This window comes from Ochotona princeps, chromosome 9 (assembly GCF_030435755.1).
Source record: "Ochotona princeps isolate mOchPri1 chromosome 9, mOchPri1.hap1, whole genome shotgun sequence".
In the NCBI taxonomy this organism is placed as follows: Eukaryota; Metazoa; Chordata; class Mammalia; order Lagomorpha; family Ochotonidae; genus Ochotona; species Ochotona princeps.
The window spans coordinates 62510621-62528926 of NC_080840.1; the positions used below are offsets into that span (position 1 = coordinate 62510621).

Below are 18306 nucleotides of genomic sequence, written 5' to 3' on the forward strand. Positions count from 1 at the left end.
ACAACTGCTATGTTCTTTCTTCCTTAAACATCCAATTCCCTGTTGATATGGTCAGTCATTCGGGAAAGAAGCAAAAGGAGGGAGGTGGGAAGGAGAAAAAACAACCTTGTTCATAAGAGATGGTGCCAACATAGGTAGGAAAGGAATAGAATTGTTTACATAGGTGCTTATTTCTCTCCTTAGGCAAATTCTAACAAATTCTTTGGGAAAGAAAAAGATGCAGCCTTATGTTAACGCTCACGGTGCTCCTCTGGTTTCCAAATGGTGTAACTGTCGCCTGAGAAATTTGCAGGGTAACGTGGAAGAAGAAGGCAGGGGATCAAGAAAGAGGAAGAGGGAGTAAAGGCCCTCAAGGGGGAATATTTGTCTGCTGGGGCACCACTGAACTGCAGCAAAATCCTGGGCTGACCCCGCTCTGTTCCCTTGAATGCCTCTGTGGCCCTACGCACTCCTCCAGTGCCTGGGGAGATTCCAGTTCTGCTCCGTAGGCGACCGGGTGAGAGGTGCCAGCTTTCACCACTGTGCGTGGTTTGGCTGTGTCTGTGTTTGCACGCGCGCGTGTGCGTGTGTGTGTGGTGTGTCGGAGAGCAGGTGGAACGTGCTACAGAAGGCTTAGAAAGATTAATTGCTAATTCAAAATATTTTCGAAGTTTTGCATGCTGATCTCCAGAGACAATCCACGGTATCGGATTTAGCAAAATGAACAATACTGACAAGGGAGACAAGAGGGTGGGAAGCCCACACAGTGGAATGGAGCTGTCCATGTAGCAGGAGTGACAGGGGAGCGCTTGGAGCAAGGACGTTATGCAGAGAAAGTCTCCCTGGCTCTGCTCTCACGGTCTACAATCCAGCTATACCGGTTCTATAAAAAAGCATCAATAGAAAATAAACCTACACCCCTGATGGGTGGTAGGGGTCTTATGCAGTCGCTAGGCTCCCTTCCTCGCGGCCGGGAGAGGTCTCTCTCCCCCCCGCGGCTGGAGCGGAATGTGGCGCTCCGACCCGGGGCGGGGGATGACTTCATGCGGCCGGAGCTGGGCGGCAGGAGCGGCAGCTGCAGCTGGCAGGTTGGGGTGGAGGCCGGCAGAGCTGACCACGCTCCGAGCCCTGCACGACGCGACTGCGGCCCGGAGCGGCGGGCGCCCGGGACGTGCGGTGACTCTATCCTGGGGAAGGTAAGCAGCTGGGCTGTTAATAGCTCCGACTGTATCTCGCGGTGGTGCTTTCCGTGCCTGTAATAATGGGGTTTGCAGAGGGAAGAAGGGGAATAAACCTGGTGCATTCTGTGTTATGAAAAGGGGCAACACCTGGGGTTGAAATGGCAATCAGGCAACTGCTGGAGATTTTGGAGGAGTGGGATTACTAGGCAAACAAAGAAGCAAGGCGTACTACCTCTGGACTTTTAAAATGCACTCAACCGTTTGCTTAGACTCCGAAGGGGATTCGAGATACAAAATAATTTGAGTTGCCCATTACCCTTCTACCTTCACGTGACTATTCTCTAGCTTTGGAGCAGCAGGTTCCTAGCTCCAGTCGGAAATAATCAGAAATCTTCCTTTCCAGCGCCCTCGATGGTGTCTCTTCTTAGATAGATGATCTGTGCCCATTGCAATGTCAGAACACCTGCTTCGATACTGCACCTATACAAAGAGACTCTATGGGAGGAGAAACTTAGCTCCTGGAGTTCAGCTCTGCTTGAGCAGCACTTACCATCGCTTCTCTCTGCTTTCATCATTTTTCTGTCAATCATTTCATTGATCTTTTTTTTTCCCCCGAAATGCCCGTTCTTAAGCCAACTTTTGTCAGCTTTTTTCTGCCCCCTCATTCCGTGACTGATTTTTGTCAAGGACCTGAAAAGGGCACTGGCTCACGGAGGATTAACTATTCCGTTTTCTGTGTACCTGCGTCCCTTTCCCAAACAGCCAGGATGAAATACCTGCTTTTAAGCCTGTTATTATGTTGGTTTCCTATAGCTCTTTTCGTTGTTGACAGATAAAGCAGCCAACAGAAATCCTACGAGGACAGTTTTTTGGGGGGTTAGTGGGGTGGTGGTGTGAAGGACGCTCCCTCAGCACAGACACAGGTAGAAATAAAAAAAAAAAAAAAGGCGATTGTCAATCTTTCCAGGTTTTCTTGAAGCCTTTTCATTTTAAACCTGCTACATCGTGAGACAACCTGCTGTTAGGATCTAGGACAAGATTTTTTTTCCCCCAAAACCACGCAGCGTGTTTGCCCTAGTGTTCCCCATTAACCTCAAAAGACTTTCCCCGGAGGCGTTCTCCATAGGTATCAGCAAGTCAGTGAAACGCCCAGCCCTAAGCCTCACTAACCTGAGGCTCTGTTTTGTCTCTCCATTTGCAACTCACTTGTCCTACCATTTAACCCCAGGCCCCTTGCTTCTGAGCTCCGTCCCTTCCTTCTGCCTTCCATGGATGTACATTTGAATAATATGCTGTGAAATGGTTAAGATGGCTGTTACAGGGATTACAAATATGCCTGTGCCACTTCACCAACACGGAACAGTTGCAACGAGCCAGATTGTGAGATGCCTGTGTGTCAATAGTCTATTGAAAAGGGGATCTGTTATCTTTAAACTTGCAATTAAGAGAGACAGTCTGACTCTAGAACCATGCAATTTTATTTCAGCCAATTAGAATGGAGGGTCAATGAGACGGACGGCTAGGCTCTACAGTCATGATAGCCATACAATTTCACCTCTGCTTTACCTGCTCTTTTCAGTGTTGCTTTTAGACAGACACTGGTTTTTGAAAAGTCACGCTAATTCCGTTCTGTATTAGTATTCCTTTCCTGGTGACAAATTTGATTTTTGCAAAAGACACTTGAGAAGCTTTGGAATTTGTTTCTTTTCTGACACTTTCAGTACAGGAGGTGGATGAAGCAAAGCTCATTACAAATTGGCCTATTTTGAGAAATGTCCCCTTGGCTATTGAGCCAAGTTTATATTGTTGTTTTGATATCGTTGGTTTGGTTGTATGTTGGTTCTATTGGATGTCGCATGTGATTTGGATTTAAAATATTACATTTGCAAGATTCTCTAATTTTCATTCAGGCACATCAATGGAAGGTCACAAAGAACAAGATTTACCACTATTCTTAAAAAATTTAACAACAAGCATCATTACTCTGAAGAATTTATGCAAATAAGGCATGTGTTAATATACCTACATATTACATAGGTATATTTTAATAAATTAGCCCAAGGTATATATAATATAGATTACTATTAAGTACAATAAAATTTTTCATAGTACTAAGTGCATCTCTGTTTCAGAGAAGTATGTAATAATATTCTAATAATGGTTAGAAATTCAAGGTGTTTATTGTATGGTTCCTGCATAAAATGATTTTCTTTGCAAGAAATCAAGTCAGATTAAGGATTAGTGCTGCCTAAGATGTTCTAATATGTCCCAAGGATTGTACAGGTTACATTAATCCACAAAGTTAGATTAGAATTAGAGAAACCTTGTTGGCAAGAAAGAAAACAAAAGAATCACTATTCACTGTGATGCAGCTAAAGAAGATAATTGAGTTTAAGAGAATTCTAAATTTGGATCTTGGTCATGATAAATTCTAAACTCAGGATCATTTTTCTAAATTCAGAACCAGAAGCAGAAATATATGTATGATTTTGTGACTGAAACTGATTTTTGGTTTTTTCCTCCTTATGTAAATATTTCCCAAGGAAAGAAGAAAATAATCCACTAGTATCCAGAAATAAAAGAGGAATGAAAAATGGAGTGATTTGATGCTAAGTGTACTCGGGCTTTTCTCTAGGTTAGACAAGATAGAATTTAAGCCACTTTCTAATCACACCATCAACAACCAAAGTGTCTCACAGGCAGTGTTATCAGCAACTGAAAGAGTGCAAATTTAGGAGTCTTGTACTTTAATTTAAAAGGAGCGTTTTCTGTCTGCTTTATTGATATTAGCTGCAATCAAAATCCTCTTAGGATTTTGGAAAGGTAGAAAAGAAAAAATCAGGAATACTACGGCTAAAGAAGAAACGTCATTTGTAATCAACCATTGCTTCCACCAAGAATAGACAGAAAACTATTCTATTTGAAAGATGCCAGTAATTGCTTAAGTGTCATATTTCTGTAATATTGACCCTATTTATTACTTCTCATCTATGATCTTTTTTTTTTTGGTTAAATCTTTTTGTTTACAAAATACTATTAATAAATAATATATGTCATGTACTGTGATACCTCTTAATTAGCTACTTATCTTCAACTAAACCTCACCTAACTCAAATCAAGTGCTACTTATTTCCACATAATGCCTCATGCTGTCACGTCCACATGTCTGCATTTGTTCTCTTGCCCAACCTCTGTGTGTTGAAACCTACTCACATTAGACATTGCCTCTACTGTTAAGCCTTCCTTATACCATTGTTCTGCCCCAGTCACATGTAATTTTTTCCTGTTCTAAGTTCCTGTAGCACTTTCTACCTTGGTTTATTCCTTCATCCAGACATGCTGTGCCTGTTCTTCTAGCATAGCCCTTTGAGAACAGGAATGGACAAATTTTTACTTTCTTTTTTTTTTAAAGATTTATTTATTTTTATTACAAAGTCAGATATACAGAGTGGAGGAGAGACAGAGAGGAACATCCTCCGTCCGATGATTCATTCCCCAAGTGAGCCGCAACGGCCATTGCTGTGCCGATCCGAAGCCCGGAACCTGGAACCTCTTCCAGGTCTCCCATGTGGGTGCAGGATCCCAAAGCATTGGGCCGTCCTCGACTGCTTTCCTAGGACCACAAGCAGGGAGCTGGATGGGAAGTAGAGCTGCTGGGATTAGAACCGGCGCCCATATGGGATCCTGACGCCTTCAAGGCGAGGACCTTTAGCCCCTAGGCCATGGCACCAGGCCCCAATTTTTACTTTCAACTGGTAGTTCAATCCTGATATTTGTACGTATACTAGGTGTTTTGATTTTAATGAAGAAATCAGTGCCCACCTAGCATTCTCCATTAAAAAAGTTAGGCTTTCAATAGGTACCAATTTACATTACTCCAGATAGTTTTATTTAATATATTTTTTTAAAGATTCACTTTTTTTTTTTTTTTATTGGAAAGACAAATTTACAGAGAAAAGGAAACAGAGAGAAAGATCCTCCATCCGTTGGTTCACTCCCTAAGTGGCTGTGACGGCCGGAACTGAGCCTATCCGAAGCCAGGAACCAGGAACTTCCTCTGGGTCTCCCATGCGAGTGCAGGGTCCCAAGGCTTTGGATCATCCTTTACTGTTGTCCCAGGCCACAAGAAGGGAGCTGAGTAGGGAGCGGAGCAGCCGAGACACAAACAGGTGCCTTTATAGGATTTCAGTGAATGCAAGGTGAGGACTCAGCCACTAGGTCTTATATGATATTAAATGTGAATATAGTGAAACTACATTCAAATCACTATATTCAACAAAATTAATGAGCATACTTGCCTTTAAATGTATATTAGGTCATACGTATTTACAGCATGACTATCATAGCAACCCTTTAAAGATACTTTGTATTTTCAGAATGCTGCATTGTAAGAGGGTGATCACTTTACTTAGGCTGTTTCAAGCACTCTATTACGACTTTCATCTGTGGGATCTAATTTAGTGCTTCTACTCTATGCTAATTTTACATTGAGAAAGCTTAGGTTCTGAGATGTCATCCAAATGTTAGAGACTAAATGGCAGAGATTCTTTCCATATTACAGTGCGGCTCTTTGAAGTGCAGCAGAGTGAAAGCAAACAATGTAAAAACATAATGTTAGATTGTCATTTAAATTTGTTTCCCAATCAGCTTTTCCAGGGATTTTTAAACTTCAAGTACTGATTTTAATTCTTTGATAATTCAATAGAGATTATGCATTCTCTTTCTAAATACACACACACACACACACACACACACAATTTGTTATACAATTGCAGGTGCTTAAGATCCAAGGAGACCTCTTTAAAGGATGGTTCCAAACAGCTTATCTATTTAGGAGCAACTTTGACATTTGTGTTTCTTTTATTAGCCTATACATTTCCAGTACTTGCTGTGAAGTTCTTTTATTCTTCACACTGTTGAAATGAGAGCTCTTCAGTGGCACTGGCAAAACAACAGCTGAGATGACTGGGAAGCAAGTGCCAGAAAGAATGCTGACTCAAGAACCTTGATTCACAGAAGAGGAATCCCAGAAAGAGCTCTGAACACTACAGTCCAAATGACTTATTTAGGGTTGTCCAACTAAACTCATTTTTACAAAAAAAAAAAAAAAAAAAAAATAAGAGAGAGAGAGAGAAAGAAAAAAAGAGAAAAAGAGAAAAAGAATCAGACTTACAGTACCAAATTCATAGTATGCTGCCACTTGCTAGCTGCTCTGGTCCACTTTGAAATAAAGTCAAGACTCTTAGAATGGACTTAGTCTTATCTCAAAGTTACTGTTCCTTTCTGATTTTAATCCTGCCTGCAGTATTACTTGGTTTTGCCAAGTAAAGGAAAGAATGTCAAGTTACATTCTTCTCTCTTAGATTCTGAAACAGTTACCAGCATAGATGCATCAGTTGCATGAGAATTCACAGATGCTATTTATGGGTGCTGATAATAGCTAGCATGGTTCCTGCAGATCAGAGGTGTGACAAGAACAACCATCATCTAATAAGAATGGAGCTGGAGAGAGAGATCTCTAGAGGGTAACTTGAGCTGTTGCATACTTTTTCTGGACCTACAAAAGAATAACAGTTAAAAATCCTAAACTAAATGAAATTTTATGGAAACTTCTGTAGCATGGCCAATGTAAGACACATTTGTGGTTTGTTTTTCAGTAGATTTACTAACTTTAAAAGTTTATTGTGGTAACATAGTAATCATGATATAAAATTTTCCATTATAACTATTTTGAGTGTATGATTCCCTGGTATTGAATGCATTCGTAAGTTGTGCAGAAGTCAGAACTTTCTCCTCTTCTTAAACAGAAACTCCGTGCTCAATTAAAAAAAAAAGAAGAAAAGAAACAAACACACTCAAAAAAAAAAAAAAAAACAAAACTATGAACCATATCCCTTCAGACCCTTCAATGCTTCCTAGTAAACTATTTCCTGTGCCTATGAATTTGTCTCTTCCAGATATCTCATTTAGGTGCAATCATGCAATAGTTGTCCTTTTGTTTCTAGTTTCTTTCAGCTAGGACAAGTTCATCTTGTGCCATATGCAGTATTGCATTCCTTCTGAAGACTGAGTGTGATTTTATGTATCTAAGGTTCTTAGTTGCAAAACACTTTCAGAACATTGTTATTTAAATACATCCACTATGTAGTATGTTAGATACTAGTAGTATGCACTGCTGTGTGCTGTTATTCATCCCATGCTTAACATTTATTTCAAAGTTATTTTACCTTTAGGCTATGTGGAATGGACACAGTGGTCCATATACCTCTGTAAATTGGTGTTTGGACTTTTTAAATAATTACTTTTGTTGGAATGGCACAGAGAGAAAGATAGATCCCCGAAGGCACACAGAGCAGGGAACAGGACAGGCCAAAGCCAGAAGCTGAGATCTCAATCTATGTTGCTTCCATGGCTGGCAGGAATTCAATTACCCCAAATCCTGCTGCTGCTGCTGCCTCTCAGGGTTCATCTTAGCAGGAAGATGAAACGGGGAGCCAGAGACAGGAAGTAGAACTCAATAGTTCCTACACAGGGTGCAGCATTCCTAACCTGTGTCGCAACTTCTAGATCAAAGGCTTCCCTGATTCTTTTGAAAGAACGATGCTGGAAGAGGTGTCAGATGACACTGAGGGTCAAGAATTGTAATTAAGATTTTATAATTTGAATATATATTTAGCATAAAAGCCATAGCTGTCAACAGATAGCAATTCTATATGCTCCAGAACCATTTCAAACCATCTTAAAATGAATGCAAGTAATATAAAGGAATTAATTTAACAGGATAGGAGCAAGGAAAAATTCTTTTCCAATTTGGGTTTAAGGAGGAAAACATACACAAGTTTCAAAGATCTCCAATCTCTTAGTCATGCTTTCATCATTTCAGATTATTATCAAGTACGGTTTTTTATGTCAATTAACTCTTATAATAACAATGCAGAAAAGTGAAGACATGAATAACTAATTTTTATTGTTGTTGTTTAAACTGTATAAATGGCCTATTTGTATCAAGGCTAATACAGCAGTTTTTAGTTCCACATATGATAAACATCCTATCTTATATATTTTTTCTTTTTCTATGTTGCATCCTTTTTATATTAGTATTTTGAAACAGAATCATTAAACTTCACTAATGAGTATCTTATTTAAGCTGAACAACAGAGTATTGGGCATATCTTATGCCCTACACAGAATTAGTAAGACTTTTAAATGCCACACAGATTACCTTGATTGCATTGTCCAGAAGAGAAACAGAAGGCTTGCTGGAGATTGCATCATGTTTTATTTGAATTAGACATAAACATGCCTAAAGGACAAGGATGAAGCAAGAGATGATGATGATCACGGTGTGTGTGTGTGTGTGTGTGTGTGTGTGTGAGAGAGAGAGAGAGAGACAGAGAGAGAGAGAGAAATACATTTTAAAAACTACTTCACGCTGGTTCAATAACATTTGTTTTGGTGAATAGACACACTCTACAATATGCCTGACTCTAGACAAGTCACAACAGTATTTAAAAGGTGTGCTTTTCCTTTACCTGATTGGTGGGAGAGAAGCATTATTTAAACATATCCTACTATTTACAATCATTTTTAATGTTGTCTAGTTAAACTTTCTTTGAAAAGAATATTAAATAGACATGCTGACCTTTGCCTTAATAAGCAACAACATCATATCTTCTTCAATAGTGCCCTGCAGTGTTTGATGCCAAAGGTAGAACATCAGGCTTTTATCCTTACAGTAGAAATTGTACCACAACCTGCTACATCCCTTCTGCTGTACATTGTAGAATTTAAAGAATAATTACAGAAAAAGTCACAATATCTTTAATTCCACTGCTTCCTCTCTATTATCTTTCATGCTCAAACTCACTGAAAAATCCACTGGAAACAGCCAGGATGTTATTTTTTTTTTTTAAGATTTATTTTACTTTTCATTGGAAAGTCAGATATGCAGAGAGGATGAAAGACAGAGAGGAAGATCTTCCATCCAATGATTTACTCCCCAGGCAGCTGCAATGACCAGAGCTGAGCCAATCCAGAGCCAGGAGCCTGGTCTCCTGGCTTCCTGGTCTCCCAGGCCGGTGCAGGGTCTCAAGGCTTTGGGCCATCCTCAGCAGCCTTCCCAGGCCACAAGCAGGGAGCTGGATGGGAACTGAGGCCTATAGGATTAGAACCAGCGCTTATATGGGATCCTGGCGAGTGCAAGGTAAGGACTTTAGCCATTAGGCTACTGCGCCGGGCCCCAGCAGTTTAAAACCCCAAAGTCGCATTGAATCAGAACTGGTGGCTGCTAACAGCATGATCTGTTAGTCTCATCCAAATTCAAACTGAGATTTAAAAATAATCAAATATTAAAGAGTAACTATATTAACACAAGAATACAATAAAGAATTCATGGGAAAATGGAATCTAAAGAAAAGTCTATTTTAATTAAAAAAATGATACCCTGGCATGTTTTTTAATAATTCATATTCTCCACAATCTCTATGTGTACATATACTTATTTATTTGAGAGGCACAGAGAGAGGGGAGAGAAATGTTGTCCCTATGCTGATTCACTCCCAAAATGCCCACAAGAGCCAGGGCAAGACCAAGCTAAAGAAGAGTACTGCAAACTCAACCGGGGCTTCCTGTGTGAGTGGTAGAGACCCAGCCCCCTGCATGGACGTTAGCAGAAAGGAGGAATTCACTATGGGATCAAACTATCTCAAGTTAACTTGCTGCTGTGACAAATACCAGACTCTCCCATGAATTTGAAGACCTTCCAGATATCACAATTTCAGAAAAATATTATAGACATGTGTATATTGTATATGTACTATTGATATACATGTATACACACACGTATGCATATATAATAAAATCTGCTCATTAGAGCATTCAGAATTTTATGAAGGATTCTGAAGACTGTATTAGTGTTTTTTCAGGCACTTAACCACAGGGGGGAAAAATGCTCAAATAACTGCCACCCAAATTAATTTCTCACAGATTTCATAAGGAAATGAGTAGTTCTTAAAGAATATGTCTTCACCAAATTTTAGATTTTATTCACTGAGTCAAGCTGAGATGAAAAATGGAGTTGATGTTCCTAACTATGTGGTATACATATCCATATTATTAAGATTATCTATGATCAGATTGAAGAATATCATGATAAATAAAAATGTACCTATTGAAAATCTCCAATGATAATGCTTGTCTAAGACATAATGGCGATTCCATTGAAGAGAAATTTATTACATTTCTTTTATCTTTCTCATATTAAATAGCAACTCGGGATTCAAGGTATGACATTTGTAAGATATTTGATATACTTTTTAAAGTATATTTTTACATACTTTTTGAATGTTAAGATTTCTAGTGAGTTTCTGAGACCATATACTATGCAATCACCCAGTAAATGTAACATGGTATTATTTTAATGCTAACTAAAAAGTTAAGAGCATAAAAATATGTTGACCAAATCAGTTGGGCTAATATTATTTATTTTTGAAAGTTAACCTCTTAATATAAAATAATTGATGTTTTATAAAAATAGATTGTGATTTTTCATAAGCATGATAGAGGTGAATTATTTAATTTGACTGTGTATTCCCCTGTTTCTTTTCAAACGCATTATCTCTCCTGTGCGGCTCCACAAGTTTTATAATTCCCCACAGCAATTAGAGATGCTAAACATCAGTCTTTGAGATGTATCTAGTAAGCTGTTCATTCAACATGTACAGAAAGCTCAGGATAGGAAAACATGACTTTCACATTCTTTCTTCAACTACAACAGATTTAAACTACAAGAATCCAAAATGCAAAATATAGATTTCAATGTCAAAACATGATTCAGCCATTGTTTAGATCTTGTTCAATCTCATTAGTTGTGATGAACAAAATCGCAGAGGCAGTAAAATCTCAGTTGAAAATTTGTTCCACCTGCAAAATTGTTTGAGCTACTAAAATTATCAACATCTTTGTTGGATTATGGGATGTCAATCATTTACAACAAATGCGAAAACTGACATTACGCGTTGACGAATAAATTTGGTATCTTGGCTATCTTAGAAAAATAGAAATTACTAATCAGTTCAAACAAAATACTTGAATATTTAAACTCCACCTTCTAATAAAGACAATAGAAAGTGAAATAAAATGGCATTACAGTATCAGGGAAGCAAGATAACTGGACAGATCTCAAAATATCTGGCACTGACACTATTTCTTTCATCACATGGATAATAACTCTACTCTTAAAGTTTTCAGGTAATGTTTGTTATTTAAAAAAAAAAACTGGTCCACAAGCTATAACATTATATTCAAAGTATGCAGATCCCTAAGGTATCCCTTTTCCTCACTGTATTTATTTTAGTTTTTGTTTCTTTATTTCTCATAGTTTGGTTCCATTTATTTTTGATAATATTTCCTTTAGAAAATGAATTCGAATTTGAATCCCACTTTTACTGCTGTATGACTTATGCTGATTTATGTTGACTTCTGAGCATTGGTTTCAGTAATTTTTTTAAGATTTATTTATTTTTATAAGAAAAGCAGATATACAAAGAGAGAAGTAGAGACAAACAGAGAGAGAGAGAGAGAGATCTTCCAGCTGCCGGTTCACTTCCCAGATGGCCACAATGGCCAGTCAAGTATACTTAAGAGATCCTGATGTCAAAGGCAGAGAATTAGTTTGCTGCAACACCATGTTGGCTCCCGGTTCGTAATTTTTCAGACAGGAAAATCACAGAGTTGTTATGAGAATTAAATATGATACAAAAAAAGAGAACTTAGAGCAGTATCTGTGATATAAATAATGTGCATAAATGTTTTCCACTTTTATCATTTTTATTCTAACAGGAATTTTATGACTAGACCTCATTATTAACTCTTTTCCCAAATGTTGATTAAAACTGTTTTTCCTACATCTTCCCGTGCAAGTTAAATTAAGTCTTGAAATGGCTGAATCTTTTGGGATTAAGTCTCAGTACAGGCATTGCCAGTGTCAGAAAAGATTAAGGCAACCAAAAAGCACGGTGGGCAGGCTGTGACCTAGCAGTGGCTCTAAGAATTAGACTTAGCTTCTATTTTTAATTCCTCAAGTAGCGGATTGGATGACAGGGGAAAAGTCAATTGACTATTAATTGTGCATCCTATTTTCTTTTTGAATATGTCTAATCACTCTTTTTCACTGACTCGTTAGCAGAAACAATCCTAAGGAAATTGAAGAAGAGAATTGATTTTAGAAACAAAATGCTGTATAAAATGGGATGCCTCCTGGTTTAGGGCAACCTAAATCAGCATTTTCCCCTTTTCAGTCACAGTGTTCAAGTTCTTGGTAGAGGATGCTTTAATTGACAAAGTGTTTTTTCACTTCCTCTAATAAAATTCTTTGATTATCTTATTAATCTCTGGGTAATATTCAAACAAGATTTTTTTTTTAAATGTGTAACTATTAGGGTCTGGTATGGTGGCAAAACAAGCTAATTTTCCACCTGTGGCACCAGCATCCAATGTGGGCACCAGTTTCTTACTCTGCTCCATTTCTGATCCAGCTTTCTGCTTATATCCTGGGAAGGCAGTTTAGGACGGCCTGAGTCTTTGGGCTCCTACACCCACATATAAGTCCTGGAGGTAGCTCCTGGCTCCTAGTTTCAGACCAGCCTGTCTCTGGCCTTTGCAGACATTTGGGAAGTGAACCAAAGGATGGAAGAGCTTTCTCTCCATCTCTCCCTCTCTCTAGGCTACTCTTTCCATGTACAAATAAATAAATCTTTAAAAATATGTATAACTGTTGCAAAGTTCATATGATCAATCAAACTCATTAAGTTGCCTACTAAGGAAAACTAACCTGTACTTCAATACGTGCACATCTATTGTGTAGAAAAATATCTTTGGTTTGTGTTAAATTTCCAGTTTTTAAAACCCCAAACATTTTGCAGCTAGTTTGGAAGCACTAGCATTGAACTTCATTCATAAGGTGCTACTGATTCTGATTAACAGCAGCACCTTTTAGTGATCACAAACTGAGTCTTATTCACATGAAAACTTTAGTACTCAAAATTTATGCGTACAAAAACTGCATAGTTAGCAAAGATTTTATGTGGCCATATAATTAGAATGTTAAGGATTTTGAAAACTATGTATTTTTATATTGTTTTTCTTATATTGCTTTCTATTATTGATATGGGCTGTTTGGGCTGCACAAAATCGGTACAAAAATAGCCTAGAACTGTATGCTTAATATGAAAATTACAGTTCACCAGTAAGTAATTTAACAGTTGCAGCAAAATTTCACAATTTCTTGTGATTGGTAGAGTCTTTTCACATGTACCTGGGACTAGAAGAGTGAAATGTTAGTCTTTGAAGTGAAAAGAGTAAATCATTAGCATAAGTAAGTTTGTCCTAAGTTTTCAAGCCAATAATGTGAATTCCTGTTTGAATACTGAATTTATTAACTATTCAACAAAGGCTTGATGTGTAGATTTTTGGGCATAATGTCATTGTAGGAATCAATGAAAATGCCCATTTTCTAAAAAAAACTATTTTTGCCTTTTTAAAAAAAGATTTATTTATTTAAAAAACAGAGCAAGTGTGAGACAGAAAGATCTACAAATAGTTTCAAGAGTCATGGCTGAGTCAGGCTGAGGCCAGCTGTCAGAAGCTCGTCCTAGTCTCTCACATGGGTGGCAGGGGCCTAAATACTGTGCCTAGGGTGTGTTGGCAGGAAGCTGGAGGCAAACTGAGCAGCTGTGAGTCAAATCGGCACCCCAGTACTGGATGCTAGCATTTCAAGAGGCAACTTAACCTTGTTGTGCCACAATGTCAGCCCCTAAGTGCCTGTCTTAAATATCGATGCACATACATAAATGTACACATATATATCATAGGTGAATATATATTTTATATTTACTTTAGTATATTATAAACTAACCATATTTAACCAATTATGCGTGAGTATATGTATACATATTCTTGAGTATTTTATTAAAAATATTTTATAACTTTCAATATGTATTTCACTTAAATAATTAAAGAAGTGCTTGGAGAAGAGTTTGAAGAACATTTGTTCATAGAGTCAAATTTTAACAAAGAGAGCCTGGTGTAGTAGCCTAGCAGCTGAGGTCCTTGCCTTGCATGAACCGGGATCCCATGTGGGCACTGTTTCTAATCACAGTAGCCCTGCTTCCCATCCCAGCTCCCTGCTTAAAGCTCCCTGGGAAAGCTGTCGAGGATGGCCCAAACCCTTGGGTCCCTGCACCCACATGGGAGACCTGGAAGAAGCTCTGGGCTCCTGGCTTCAGGTGGGCTCAGCTCCGGCCACTGTGGCCGCTCGGGGAGTGAATCAACTGAGGGATGATCTTCTCCTCCACTCTACTCCTTTTTCTAAACTAGATCTTGCTGGATTACAAATACTGCATAATCAAATCAAAAGCCTTTCACATTTTCGTTCATTTTTCTTAAAATTTTAAGTTCATCAACCTTCCATCAGCTTGCCTGATTTGAATAGTAAATTGTTTAACGTATAAGAAATGCTATTACATCTATGTTCCAGACCATAATTTCCAGGATCTTGCAAAATCCTGATTTTGAAGGTTTATATTTGAATCAGTCCTTTTGGAATAGAGACTTGTCCTTTGTGAATACACAGAGGTTTCTTTGCTAGATATTCTTTTTTTTTTTTTTTAAGATTTATTTTATTTTTATTAGAAAGGCAGATAAACAGAGAGGAGGAGAGACAGAGAGGAAGATCTTCTGTCCAATGATTTACTCCCCAAGTGAACGTAACAGCCGAGGTTGAGCCGATCTGAAACCAGGAGCCAGGAACTTCCTCCAGGTCTCCCATACAGGTGCAGGGTCCCAAGGCTTTGGGCCATCCTAGACTGCCTTCCCAGGCCACAAGCATATAGGATACTGGCACGTTCAAGGGGAAGACTTTAGCCACAAGGCCACCGCCCAGGGCCCTAGATAGTCTTTGTGAGTGTGAGTGTGTGTGTGTGTGTGTGTGTGTGTGTGTGCTGGAGCATGAGTGGAGAAAGTGAAAGAAATGTTGCAATTTGGGACTTTCCAGTACTTTTCCTATACTTAATATCTTCTAGTAAAACTGGAATCCTGATTGCGGCAGTTACATATTCCCAAATTTTGATATGGAAAACATTATAAATTCACCAAGGTGTTTTATATCTTCTCTTTTTATTGGAGCTTACCAACTCTGTAAAGTCAGAGGAACAGCAATTAACCTCATTTTTCAGACAGGAAAATTGGAGTTTAAGAAGTTTAGTAATTTGCCCACATATGCAGGGCACATTGTTATTAAATGACAGGGCAAAAACCAAACCTGTTTCCTGCTGTGTCTTACACAGTACTTTCCTCTGTGTTGTAAGAATTGGACATCATTTAAGTGGTAAACACTAACACGTTCCATGCCTCCTATTTAAATGGTTACATGCTCAAAAAACACATATTGGCAATGCTGATGGTGTATCTGAGTTAAATAATGTACCAATCTAGTTTGCATTTACATAATGCTAACATTCATGAAATTATATCATTTATACACACACATACTTACTAGGCTTAACTAACAATATTTGTTCCAAATTAGAATATGATTTAACTTGTAACATAATTGCAACATGTTAAAAAATGAAGAAATTCAAAGAAAATTCTCTCCTAATACCATGTTGGATAATTTTAATTCATTTCTACTAAAGTTTAGTTACACAAAATTGTCTAGAACAGCTCATTTGTAAGATCTCTCTTATTTTTTATGCTTCTGAAATATCACCACTATAACCTGCTTTTTAAAATAGTCTGACACCTACTGAGTATTCTTTCACCTCCTACAAGAAAGCAAGAAAAAGAAAGCATTTATTTTTAATGTTAGTGAAGCAATCCTGATTTAAGAATTAGTCATTTGCTGTCATTTGACTTTCAAGTATGCTGTTAAGTACATGAGATTCTTTCTGTATGAATTTTCTGCAGAGTTTACATAATTCATTAATTTCATCTGTACCTTGAGCTTGGTAAAGTCTAAGTTTACTCTCTACTATTCAAGAATTTTTTTGGACTTAGCACAATGTTTCAATGGATAAATCCTCAACTTGCAAGCTCCAAATTCTCAAATGGGCGCTGGTTCATGTCCCAGCTGCTCCACTTCCCATCCAGCTCCCTGCTTGTGGCCTGGAAAAGCAGTAAAGGATGGCCCAAAACCTTGGGACCCTGCACTCATGTGGGAGACCCAGAAGAAACTCCAGGCTCCTGGCTTCAGGTCATCTCAACTCTGATCATTGCAGTTACTTGGGGAGTGAATCAGTGAATGGAAGATCTTTTGTCTCTCATTCTCTCTGTATATCTGCCTTTCCAATGAAAATAAATATTTTTTTTTCAAAACAGAAGCCTGGCAGCATTAGCTGTTATGAATAAACCTTTGCTTCATTTAAAAATTTCTAAAAATGATTTTTAAAATTTTTTAATTTAAATTATTTCTAAAAATGATTTTTAAAAAATCATTTCAAAGGCAGAGAAACAGTAAGAAACAAGATTTTTCCATGAGCTGGTTTATTCTTCAAGCACTCACAGTAGCTGGCAGGGACCCCAAAACTTCAGCCATTGTCTGTTGCCTCTACCATTTCTTAATTCCCTTCACTTCAAACCTTGAGAATCTTCTGATAAATAATATAGTAGTTTTGAATTGTTGATTCATTACAGATAACGGCAATAATTGGTGATGCTTGTTTTCAGCAACAAAGCAACAAAATGAGAGGAAAGATGCTGTGCCTTAGAGAGTTAAGCTGCTTGGCCGACCTGTGTCCCGCACTAGGGCGTCAGTTTGAGTCTGATACTTTCACTTCTCGTCTACTTTGCTGCTATTTCCTAGCAGGCTTCTCAAGATGACCCAAATGATTGGGACCCTGCCACCACTTCGCAGACTAAGGTTGAATTCTGGGCAACTGGCTCCACCTGTCCCAGTTTTGGCTATTGCAGGTGTTGAAATCAATTGGCCAGAAAACCAGCTGGAAAATTCTCTCCTACTTCTCTATGTATCCATCTCTCTTTCTCTCCCTCGCCTTCAGCTCTATCTTCATTTTTCAAGTACAGCATAATAAATAAACATATTAAAGAAGTATTAAAGTAATTTTTAGGGAAGTAATAAGCATTTAAGGTTGTTATTAGAGCATTTTCTTTATTTGGCTAATTAGATATTCATACTGATTTAGGTTTTGATATAACTGATTCAGTTAATATTTTATACATTCAGAGAAATGAAAAATGATATTCAATGCACACAATTGTGTTAAGTGCTATTTTAAAACCAAATGGTTTCCTCTTCACAATGATCCTAACAGGTATACATTGTTTTTTCCTATTTCACAGATGGGCATATTGAATCATAAACAATAAATTATCCATGCTCCACAGCTCAAAAGTAAAGCACAAATTAGATTTAAAACACAATTGTCTATTACTAGGAGAGTTTATATTTTCAACTTTCGGAATACATGTAAGAGTTTTAATTTCTCATTTTTATAAGCCAATTTAATTGATAGGGGAAAAGACAGGAAAGAATTGAGGAAGTAAAGGACATGTTAAAATTCTGTCAACTTATTGATACTTTGTGCTGCAATTCATAATCAGATCAAGTCATTTTCACAGCAATAGTTTCACTTTTTCTTGTATTATCACTTTTTCATCCTCAAAAATCTAACATTATTTTACTAATTATCTTTTTTTAAGAACTCCACACATTTTGAAAAGTTTAAATTTGTTTGTCTGTACAGATTTGTCATATGTGAGGGCACTGTGGACCCACACAGGTCTCTAGCTAGATTCTTTGCTACACTTCTGAAGTCATGGTTATCAGGAAGCAATCCCACATTTCACAGATTTTCCATATCTTAATCAACAAATAACTGATAATTAATATTTACTCTGGGTTACTGACATGTTTCTGTATAATATGAACCTCTTTCTGCATTCACATGCTTAAAAGTAAAACAAATATCGATTTTAAACAAGATAATTTTTATCTGTTATGTGTTTTATATATCTGCCACTCACCATACAGTTGCTGATACTAGCAATAGTGCATAATGCACACTTTAATTTTCAAAAAAGATTAAGAATCTATAAATAATAATAAAAATCAAATACAAGAATGAAACAG

At 37.7% G+C, this 18306-nt stretch overlaps 1 protein-coding gene across 2 annotated transcripts in view; it reads left to right on the forward strand.

The window, feature by feature from the left end:
- Positions 1-1039: 1039 nt before the first annotated feature.
- PKIA (cAMP-dependent protein kinase inhibitor alpha) overlaps positions 1040-18306 on the forward strand; it is an 82887-nt gene continuing 65620 nt past the window's right edge. The window contains exon 1 of one of the 2 annotated variants that reach the window (XM_058668757.1): positions 1040-1175. The gene's annotated coding sequence lies outside the window, so the exon portion shown is untranslated. The remainder of the gene's footprint in view (positions 1176-18306) is intronic. The other variant, XM_004588065.4, reaches the window with a different exon arrangement.